Source organism: Phocoena sinus, chromosome X (genome assembly GCF_008692025.1).
Source record: "Phocoena sinus isolate mPhoSin1 chromosome X, mPhoSin1.pri, whole genome shotgun sequence".
Taxonomy (NCBI): Eukaryota; Metazoa; Chordata; class Mammalia; order Artiodactyla; family Phocoenidae; genus Phocoena; species Phocoena sinus.
The window spans coordinates 101037371-101047160 of record NC_045784.1 but is presented as its reverse complement, the minus strand read 5'-3'; the positions used below and the strand labels follow the sequence as shown (position 1 = coordinate 101047160).

Sequence of the window (9790 nt, the reverse complement as noted above, 5' to 3'; positions counted from 1 at the left end):
TGAGTAATATTCCATTGTATATATGGACCACATCTTCTTTATCCATTCATCTGTCGATGGACACTTAGGTTGCTTCCATGTCCTGGCTATTGTAAATAGAGCTGCAATGAACATTGTGGTACATGACTCTTTTTGAATTATGGTTTTCTCAGGGTATATGCCCAGTAGTGGGATTGCTGGGCCATATGGTAGTTCTATTTGTAGTTTTTTAAGGAACCTCCATACTGTTCTCCATAGTGGCTGTATCAATTTACATTCCCACCAACAGTGCAACAGGGTTCCCTTTTCTCCACACCTTCTCCAGCATTTATTGTTTGTAGATTTTTTTAACATCTTTATTGGAGTATAATTGCTTAACAATGGTGTGTTAGTTTCTGCTTTATAACAAAGTGAATCAGTTATACATATACATATATCCCCATATCTCCTCCCTCTCGCGTCTCCCTTCCTCCCACCCTCCCCATCCCACCCCTCTAGGTGGTCACAAAGCACCGAGCTGGTCTCCCCATGCTATGTGGCTGCTTCCCACTAGCTATCTATTTTACATTCGGTAGTGAATATATGTCCATGCCACTCTCTCACTTCGTCCCAGCTTATCTTAGAAAAAAGAAAGAAAAACTCAACAAAGGAAATGGGTAAATGCAAAACAAAACAAAACTATCTTTCCAGTGTCATGCAAAACCCCTACTTTTAAGGTTCCAGCCACTATGCTATATCATCCACTCCAGCTCCTCTTCACTGTCACTTACACAGGAATGATATGCACCAGCGTTGATAACTCACTTCAAGAACTCTCTCACCATTACCATCAACACCATTCTCACCTCATCCTCCTGCCTTACCTGCCACACAACTTCCAAATTTGGATCAATGCAGTCATCGACCACTGCTGTTTCTATGTCCATTGTGCTGAGCCCTGGGGGAGGAAATAACACAACAGTACAGACAGGATCATCTTGAAAAGCACAGTCTCTGTGGAATATTACATAGCGCTTATATACACAAGAAATCTATATGTGCTGATATGGAACAATATTCAAGGCACCCTAAATTCAAAAGCAAGTGATATCACAACCCTGAGTATGGCAATCACCAAAAAGATAGATTGTAACAAGTGTTGGTGAAGATGTGGAGAAACTGGAACCCTTATAGGCTGCTTGTGGGAATGTAAAATGGTGCAGCCACCTTGCAAAACAGTGTGGCAGTTCCTCAAAATGTCAAACATAGAGCTACCATGTGACCCAGCAATTCCACTCCTTGGTACACACTCAAGAGACATGAAAATATACGTCTACAACAAAACTTGTATTTGAATGTTCAGAACAGTATTATTCATAAGAGCCAAAAAGTGGAAACAACCCGGTGTCCACTAACTGATGAACAGATCAACCAAATGTGGTCTATACGAAAATGGAATATTATTCAGCAACAAAAAGAATGAAGTTCTGATTCATGCTATAACATAGAGGAACCTCAAAAACATGTGCTAAGTGAAACACGCCAGTCACAAAAGACCACCTATTATATACTTCCATTTATATGAAAGTCCAGAATAGGCAAATCTGTAGAGCCTGAAAGGAGATTAGTGGTTGCTTAGGGTTATGGGTGGGGATTGTGGATAAGGGAGTGATAGCTAAAGGGTACAGAGTTTCTTTTTGAGGTGATGAAAATGTTCCAAAAACTGACGATGGTGGTGGTTGCACATATCTGTGAATGTAACTAAAAACCACTGAATTGTACACTTTTAATGTGTGAAGTGTATGGTATGTGAATTATAGCCCAACAAAGCTGTTTCTTTTTTTAAAAAAAAAGCAAGTGCTAGAATAATGCATGTACTATGAGTTCATTTACATAAAACCCCAAACTACATATGCATGTAATATAAACATTTGTGAATGTATGTAAATATACAGAAGATGATTTGGAAGGCTACCCACCCATCTGTTAGCATTGGTTACTTCTGGAGAGGGAAACAGGATTGCCTTCTGTACTATCACACTTTCCTGTTTCTCCTCCTACCACCCTAGTTGTTCCTTCAAGTTGCTTTTGTAAGCGTTCCTTCCCCTGCCCATCTCTTTTTTTGTTTTGTTTTGTTTTGTTTTGTTTTTTGCGGTACGCGGGCCTCTCACTGTTGTGGCCTCCCCCGTTGCGGAGCACAGGCTCCAGACGCACAGGCTCAGCGGCCATGGCTCACGGGCCCAGCCGCTCCGCGGCATGTGGGATCTTCCCGGACCGGGGCACGAACTCGTGTCCCCTGCATCGGCAGGCGGACTCTCAACCACTGCGCCACCAGGGAAGCCCTGCCCATCTCTTTTGAATCTCATTCTACTCTTTAGGCTCTTCCTGAAGTAATCCTAAGATCATACATTTCCTATGGCTTCAACAACCTCCATCCATATCCTGACTCATTCATTCAGCAAATATTCATTGAGCACCTACTAGGTACTGTGCTGGTACCTTTGATTGCTTCCTCTCCCTCATCTCCCATCCCTCATCCAGCAAACTCCACCAGTCCTCTCTCCAATAAACATACTCTGTCTCTCTACTCTCCAAGTCCGTGGCCTCCACTGTAATGCAAGCTACTGTCATCTCTCCCAGATCACTGCAACAGTCTCCTCCCCGGTCTCCCTGCTTGCATAGGCCATTCTCCACACAACAGCCAGAGCCCACTTTTAAATATATAAATCAGCTCATATCAGTCTCCCTGCTCTGAAGCCCTCCAAGGACTTCCGAATACACTTTGCATAACATCTAAGCTCTCTACTTTGACCTAGTAAGATATAGCCCTTGCCTAAATCTCTGATCTCATCCCATCCTTGTTTGCTATGCTCCCAGCTATAATTTGCTCCCTCCTGAGGGTCTCTGAACTTGCCTAAAATGTTCTCTCATCATCCACGTCTCAGCTCCAGTGTCAGCTCCTCAGGGAGGCCTTCCCTGATCATCCCAACTAAGTAGGCCCCGAGCCTGGTCAGTGTCGCATCGCATCTCCTGTTTTACTTTCTCCCAGCACTTACTGTCATCTGCGGTTGTTTCATTTGTTGGTTTGCTTGTTCACTGTATTTCTTCCCTGCCACTTGCATGTAAGCTCCATGAGAGTGGCAACTCTATTTGCCTTGTTCCTGATGAATCTCTAGCACCTAGAAGGTACTCAATGAATATCTGCTGAGTGAGTGAGTCGGGAGATGGATGGAGGTTCCTGAAGCCATGGGAAATGTATGATCTTAGGATTACTTCAAGAAGAGCCTGAAGGGTAGAATGAAATTCAAAAGAGACGGGCAGGGGAAAGAATTCTTACAAAGGCAACCTGAAGGAACAACCAGAGTGTCTGACCCTCAGGTTTTTGGCTGAAGCAACTAGACACATGGTGGGTGCCATTCACTGAGGCTGGAAGACAAGGGGAGGAGCAAGCGGGGTTGGGGATTGCTTCAAGAACTGAGTTCTGGACATGTTAAATTTGAGATGTGTATGAGTCACCCAACTGGAGATCCTAAGTAGATGGCTAGTTAAAGAAGTCTAGGTAGACTTCAGTGAGGTGGTCAGGGCTAGAGATGGAAGTTTAGAAATTGAATTCATCAATACAGATACAGTATTTAAAGCCCTGGGAATAAATAACCTAGGAAGATAGCAGAGAATGAGAAAAAGGGGGCCTGATGCAGAGTTCTAATGTCTCCCATATTTGTATCTCCAGTCCTCACCTCCTTCTTCCAGGAGTTCCAGAACTACTATCAAATGCCTTACATAAACCCAGTGTGTCCCAAAATGACTCCATCGACTTCCTCTTCAAAACTGGTCCTCCTTCTGTATTCACCAGTCAGTTGGACCTCTTCGTAACATCTCCAGTACTGTTCCCCACCTTTCCATCCCCGTGACAGTTACCTTAGGTCATCAATCTCATCATCTCATGCCTGGATGACTACAATAGTTTCTTAGCTGATATCTCTGCCTCCAGTATTGACCCCCGACTGCTGCCAGTAGGGTCCTTCTAAAATCCCTTGATCATGGTACTTCCTTTCTTAAAACCTTTCAATGGTTTCCCATTGTTCAAGATAAAGTACAGGACTTCCCTGGTGGCGCAGTGGTTAAGAATCCGCCTGCCAATGCAGGGGACACGGGTTCGAGCCCTGGTCCAGGAAGATCCCACATGCCGCGGAGCAACTAAGCCCGTGCACCACAACTATTGAGCCCGTGTGCCACAACTACTGAAGCCCACGTGCCTAGAGCCCATGTTCCGCAACAACAGAAGCCACCGCAATGAGAAGCCCGCACACCGCAATGAAGAGCAGCCCCCGTTCACCGCAACTAGAGAAAGCCCACGTGCAGCATCGAAGACCCAATGCAGCCACAAATAAATAAATAAATTAATTTTTTTAAAAAAGATAAAGTACAAATTCTTATACCTAATGTATAAGGTCTTTCAGGACCTGCTTCCTGCTGACCTTTTCAATCCTGTCTTCCGCTTACTCCCTCTCCCTTACATCCTAGGCATACCAATTTATCGACTGCCTTTAGTTCTCTGGATGCATCATCCTTGTTTATTTCTACAAACATGTACCTGCGATGCACCCCACCACTACCTGTTCTCCAGCTCTATGAAAAGTTTTGCCCTCCAACCAAGCCAACTTGCTCTCTTCTCTCTTGATGTCCCCTCAGCATCTTGAGCATCTTCCATCTTTATTTTCTGCAGTATCTTATTGTATTTCTAGGTTCATGTAGCTCTCTCCCTCTACTAGCCTATAAGCTTAATGAGGGCAGGGATGGTACTTCCTTAGCTTTGTTTTACCAGCACCTAATATAGTGCCTAGCATATAGTAATCACATCAGCCAATATTTATCAAGTGCTTATCAGGGCCAAGTAATTCTATAAGTGCTTTACATGTATTGATTCATTTACAACAACCCTATGAGGCAGGTAGTATTATGCCCAATTGACAAATAGGAAATAAAGACAAATAGGAAATTAAGTAACTTTGCTCAGGTTACACAGCTAGTAATGGATACAAGCCCAGTCAGTCTAGCTCCAGAGTCTGCTTGTAATCACTAGTCTCTCAGCAAATGCCTGTTCAATGAATGTGGAATTGGAAATGTGGGACATGTGACTTTTTTTCATGTTATTATTCTGACCTTGACTATTTCATCTTTTCTTTCATTGAAAACTCTCATTTCATTCAGAGCTCAGACACAATAAAGTTACAAAATCAAATAACAGATCCTGTGCTATGGAGCTCAAGGGAGTCAATAAGGGCAAATGTCATTATCCTCACACCTCCAGGCACCTAGCAAGTCAGGTTGATTTACTGATGTTCAGCGACGAGGGCCAAGGCACAGAAAAGTAAGATAGGACGAAACATCATAACATCTTAACATCAAAACATCCTGACAGCAACCATTTACTGAGAGCCTCATAGATGCCAGGCACTTTGTTGAGAGTTTTACATGGATTACCTCATTCAATCTTTCCAACAGCCCTCTGTGATGTCCGTACTGTTAGGCTCCCCATCTTACAGATGAGAAAATAGGCTCAAAGACGTTGGATAACTTGTGCAAGGTTGCAGAGTTAGTAAATGGCAAACCAGGATTTACGCCAGGGCTGCCGGCTGCAGTCCGTGCTTTATTTTTTTTTAACATCTTTATTGGAGTATAATTGCTTTACAATGGTGTGTTAGTTTCTGCTGTATAACAAAGTGAATCAGCTATACATACACATATATCCCCATATCCCCTCCCTCTTGCGTCTCCCTCCCACCCTCCCTATCCCACCCCTCTAGGTGGTCACAAAGCACCGAGCTGAGCTGATCTCCCTGTGCTGTGTGGACCGCCCCACTCACCCTTGTCAACCATGACTCTAGGGCTGCACTGCCCCCATTGGACAAACTAGCCATACACGGCTAGGTCAATTTATTTATTTACTTTTTAAATTTTATTGAAGAAGTATAGCTGATTTACAATGTTGTGCTAATTTCTGCTGTATAGCGAAAGTGACCCAGTTATAGATATATATATATATATATATATTCTTTTTCATATTCTCTTCCATTATGGTTTATCACAGGATACTGAATATAGTTCCCTGTGCTATACAGTAGGACCTTGTTTATCCATCCTATATATACTAGTTTGCATCTGCTAATCCCAAACTCCCCATCCATCCCTCCCCCACCCCCTCTCCCCTTTGGTAACCATAAGTTTGCTTTCTATGTCTGTGAGTCCGTTTCTGTTTTGTAAATAAGCTCATTCATGTCGCATATTAGGTTCCACATATAAGTGATATCATACATATGGTATTTGTCTTTCTCGTTCTGACTTAGTTCACTTAGTTCACTTAGTATGATAATCTCTAGGTCCATCCATGTTGCTGTAAATGCCATTATTTCGTTCTTTTTAATGGCTGAGTAATATTCCATTCCTTCCATATTCCATACCTTCTTTATCGACTCCTCTGTTGATGGACACCTAGGTTGTTTCCATGTCTTGGCTACTGTACATAGTGCTGCTATGAACATTGGGGTGCGTGTATCTTTTCGAATTATGGCTTTCTACAGATAGATGCCCAGGAGTGGGACTGCTGGATCATATGGTAGCTCTATTTTTAGTTTTTTGAGGAACCGCCATACTGTTTTCCATAATGGCTACACCAATTTACATTCCCACCAACAGTGTAGGAGGGTTCCCTTTTCTCCAGACCCTCTCCAGCATTTATTGTTTGTAGATTTTTTGGTGATGGCCATTCTGACCGGTGTGAGGTGATATCTCATTGTAGTTTTGATTTGCATTTCTCTAATAGTTAGCAATGATGAGCATCTTTTCATGTAGCTCAATTTAAATTAATTAAAATTAACTACAACTAAAAATTCAGTTCCTCAGTCACACCAGCCACATTTTAAGTGCTCAAAAGCCACACGTGGCTGATGACTGCCATATTGGGGAGCGCACACAAAGCACATTGCCCTCGCCACACAAGGCTGCGTAGGTCAGCGTGGTACCAGAGTGTGCTGGCTATGACAGGGTAGGTTCGGTGAGCTGCTTCCAACTGCTGCCCCCCTTCTCTCCACCCTGCCAGTCTGGCTCTTCTCACTTCAGTGTCTTGGGGAAACTTTGAGGCATACGTTAAGGTAATAACTTTCATTATCGTCCCCTCCATCGTTCACCTCCTCAGTAATATCACCCTTTCTATCCACTGCCTGCAGTTCACCCTCGTGCCCCATCCCAGTCGCACCCTCCCCTCTCCGGTTCTGGGGAGAAAGAGGTCCCGTTGTTATTCATTCTCATTGTGCCTCCAACCAACCCAGATGACCCAGTGCAGGACAGGCACTTTACAGCCACAAGAAGCAGAGATCCCTGACTGTCGTCCGCAGCCACACCCTGTCTCCCCACCTGCTGCTGGCTCAGCTATCCAGAGGGAGGGCTCACCCTAACCCTGGCCCAGCCGGCTGCTGAGGTGCAGCCTCCCGTGGCCACCACGACTCCAATACGATTTTGGAGCTGGTGAAAAGGACCTGGAACCTTTCTAAGATCACATGTTATCCAACGTCAATGAAATCTAATAGGATGCTAGAAGGCAGGCTGGTTATATATGATCTGCTCTGCACACAGGGACGAGTTGGGAAGAAAGGAGACAAAGCAGCCAGGGATAGAGGAGCTAAATAAGATACACTCAATTACCCACGGTCATGGAGAACAGACATGGCAGCTTATTAAAGCCAGTCAATAATCCCAAAGGCACTCTGGAATCCATCATACGACGCAGCCATAACCTACCTCTGAACCCCAGCGGATTTATCCATCTAATTAATTTTTCTCAGACTGATATTAAAACACGTATATATTTTCCAAGCTGATTCTAACTGATGTCTAGAGAAGTGGGCAATGGCATGCATACGGGGAAGGGTAAAGACAGCCTAAAATGATTAATTTGCCACCGAGAATCTCAATGTATGTATTTGAGAGTCACCTGTACGCACTGTCCAAAGAAGAATTCTGCCTGTCAAAGCAACTAAAGAGTTGAGCCACCTAAGACTCTTCTCGGAGGCCCACATCGAAGATGTAGGAAATGGTCAAGTCAAGCTGGATGTCTCTCAGTCCACAATGCCCCCAGTCACGAAGTCAGAGACACCCTGCTGATTCCCAGAAGGTTCTCATGCAGAAGCAACTTCACTCCAGCGCATGCCACTTAACAGCAGGGGCTATAGTAGGGAAAGGAGGGGTGGGCAGGCTCTGTCCCCATCCCCTTGACGTGTGGGCCACACCACCTCTGAAAACACAGCTGTAGAACAGGGACAGTAAGCGCCACTCAGGGTTCTGCTCCAGTCATGCTTGAAGTGGGTAGAGCAGAGTGATAATGGAGCGTGGAAAGGACAAGGGGGCAGAAGAATCAACATTCCTGAAAGCAAGAGCACTCACGAGACATGTATTGGTTTCTGTTTTCCCTCCGAAGGGGAGAAAGTAGGTCAACACACTCAAAGAACTGTGACCAGGAACAGTGGGTCTGAGAGGGAGCCACTGGCTGAGCCCTGCCAAGGTGAAGCAGTGAGACACATGCCTTTCACTTTCAGGCATTTGTCTGAGGTCACTTGGCCTCGGGAAAAACTCGGGCTGTGAATCCCTTGGTGTGTATTCTCTGCAGGCCCTCGGAGTTGGGTGCAAGGGGAGCCTCGCGTTTTCAGACAGACATCTAAATGATTGGCTGGCGAGAGCTGGCAGGCACAGAATTGTTCACGAGCAGACTGCCTGCTTTGGCTCTCAGACAAGGTGGACGAGGCTCGGGGCAGTGTGGCTAAATATAGACGGCACAGGGGGCCCAGAAAGCAGGAGGGCTCAGTTTCATCCCCAGGTCTCTCGGTTAACCTGAGGCAAACTCCCTGAGTGTCTTTCTTTCATGGACTGACTTGTTCTTGGTAAGGCAGGAGCACTGAGGAAGCTTTCCCAGGCCTAGAGCAGGGGGTCACGCTGAGTCTGCTGCATTTTCTTGCCTCATCTTCCCTCAACGACCCAAGTCTGGGGAAAAGACCGTTTGTGATCAGGTGGCAGGTGGAGTCGCCGATTCACGTATGGAAACAGGACAAGCTGTGATGACCCGCTGGCGGCCACACGAGGCCCCCTCAACAAGGTTGCTGCCCAGTCAGAGCCAGAAGGAGGCTGACTGACCCCCGGTCTAAAGGTAGAGGTGGCAGAGAAGCATACCAGAGGTGCCAAATCAGAACTCTTGCTGCACAGCACACAGCTATGAGGCAAGCAGTGTGAAACCCAGGAATTTAGGTAGGCAATTTTCGGAGGAAGTTCAAAACCCAGGCAGTTCCCGCCCTCTGCCACTGCTCTTATGCCATTCCTTTCCTCAGCAAGACTCTACTTGGACAGGAGCAAGAACCCAGACCAAGGCGGCTGCTTGTCCAGTCCAGTTAGGGGGCAGTGTTCTTAGGAAAAACCATGGAGCAGGGGAGGCCGAGCCCAAGGAAACTCTTCAGTATTTCCCGCCCCAAGGCCCTCGGCCCTACCCTCATTCCTGGACACTTCCGCCAGAAGTCACTATATCCCTGGGTGGCAGGAATACCTGGGAGGAGCTGCTATTTATTTTTCCCATTATAAAACTGATAAGTGATTATTGTATAAAATTGAGAGCATAAAGGAAAATAGAAACTAGAAAATTTTAAAAATCACTATAATCCCATCACCTAAAGATTACTACCGTTAACAGCCTTTATGTAAATTTGGAGTAGTCAGGCCTGGATTCAAGCCCTGGCTCTATTGCTTACTTACAGTGTGACTTTGGGCAAGTTACATAAGCTCTCTGAACCTC

At 45.3% G+C, this 9790-nt stretch overlaps 1 long non-coding RNA gene across 1 annotated transcript in view; it reads right to left on the bottom strand.

The window, feature by feature from the left end:
• Window positions 1-592: 592 nt before the first annotated feature.
• LOC116746956 overlaps window positions 593-9790 on the bottom strand; it is a 36412-nt gene continuing 27214 nt past the window's right edge. Inside the window, exon 6 of the long non-coding RNA XR_004347931.1 lies at window positions 593-916. This is a non-coding gene — a long non-coding RNA (uncharacterized LOC116746956). The remainder of the gene's footprint in view (window positions 917-9790) is intronic.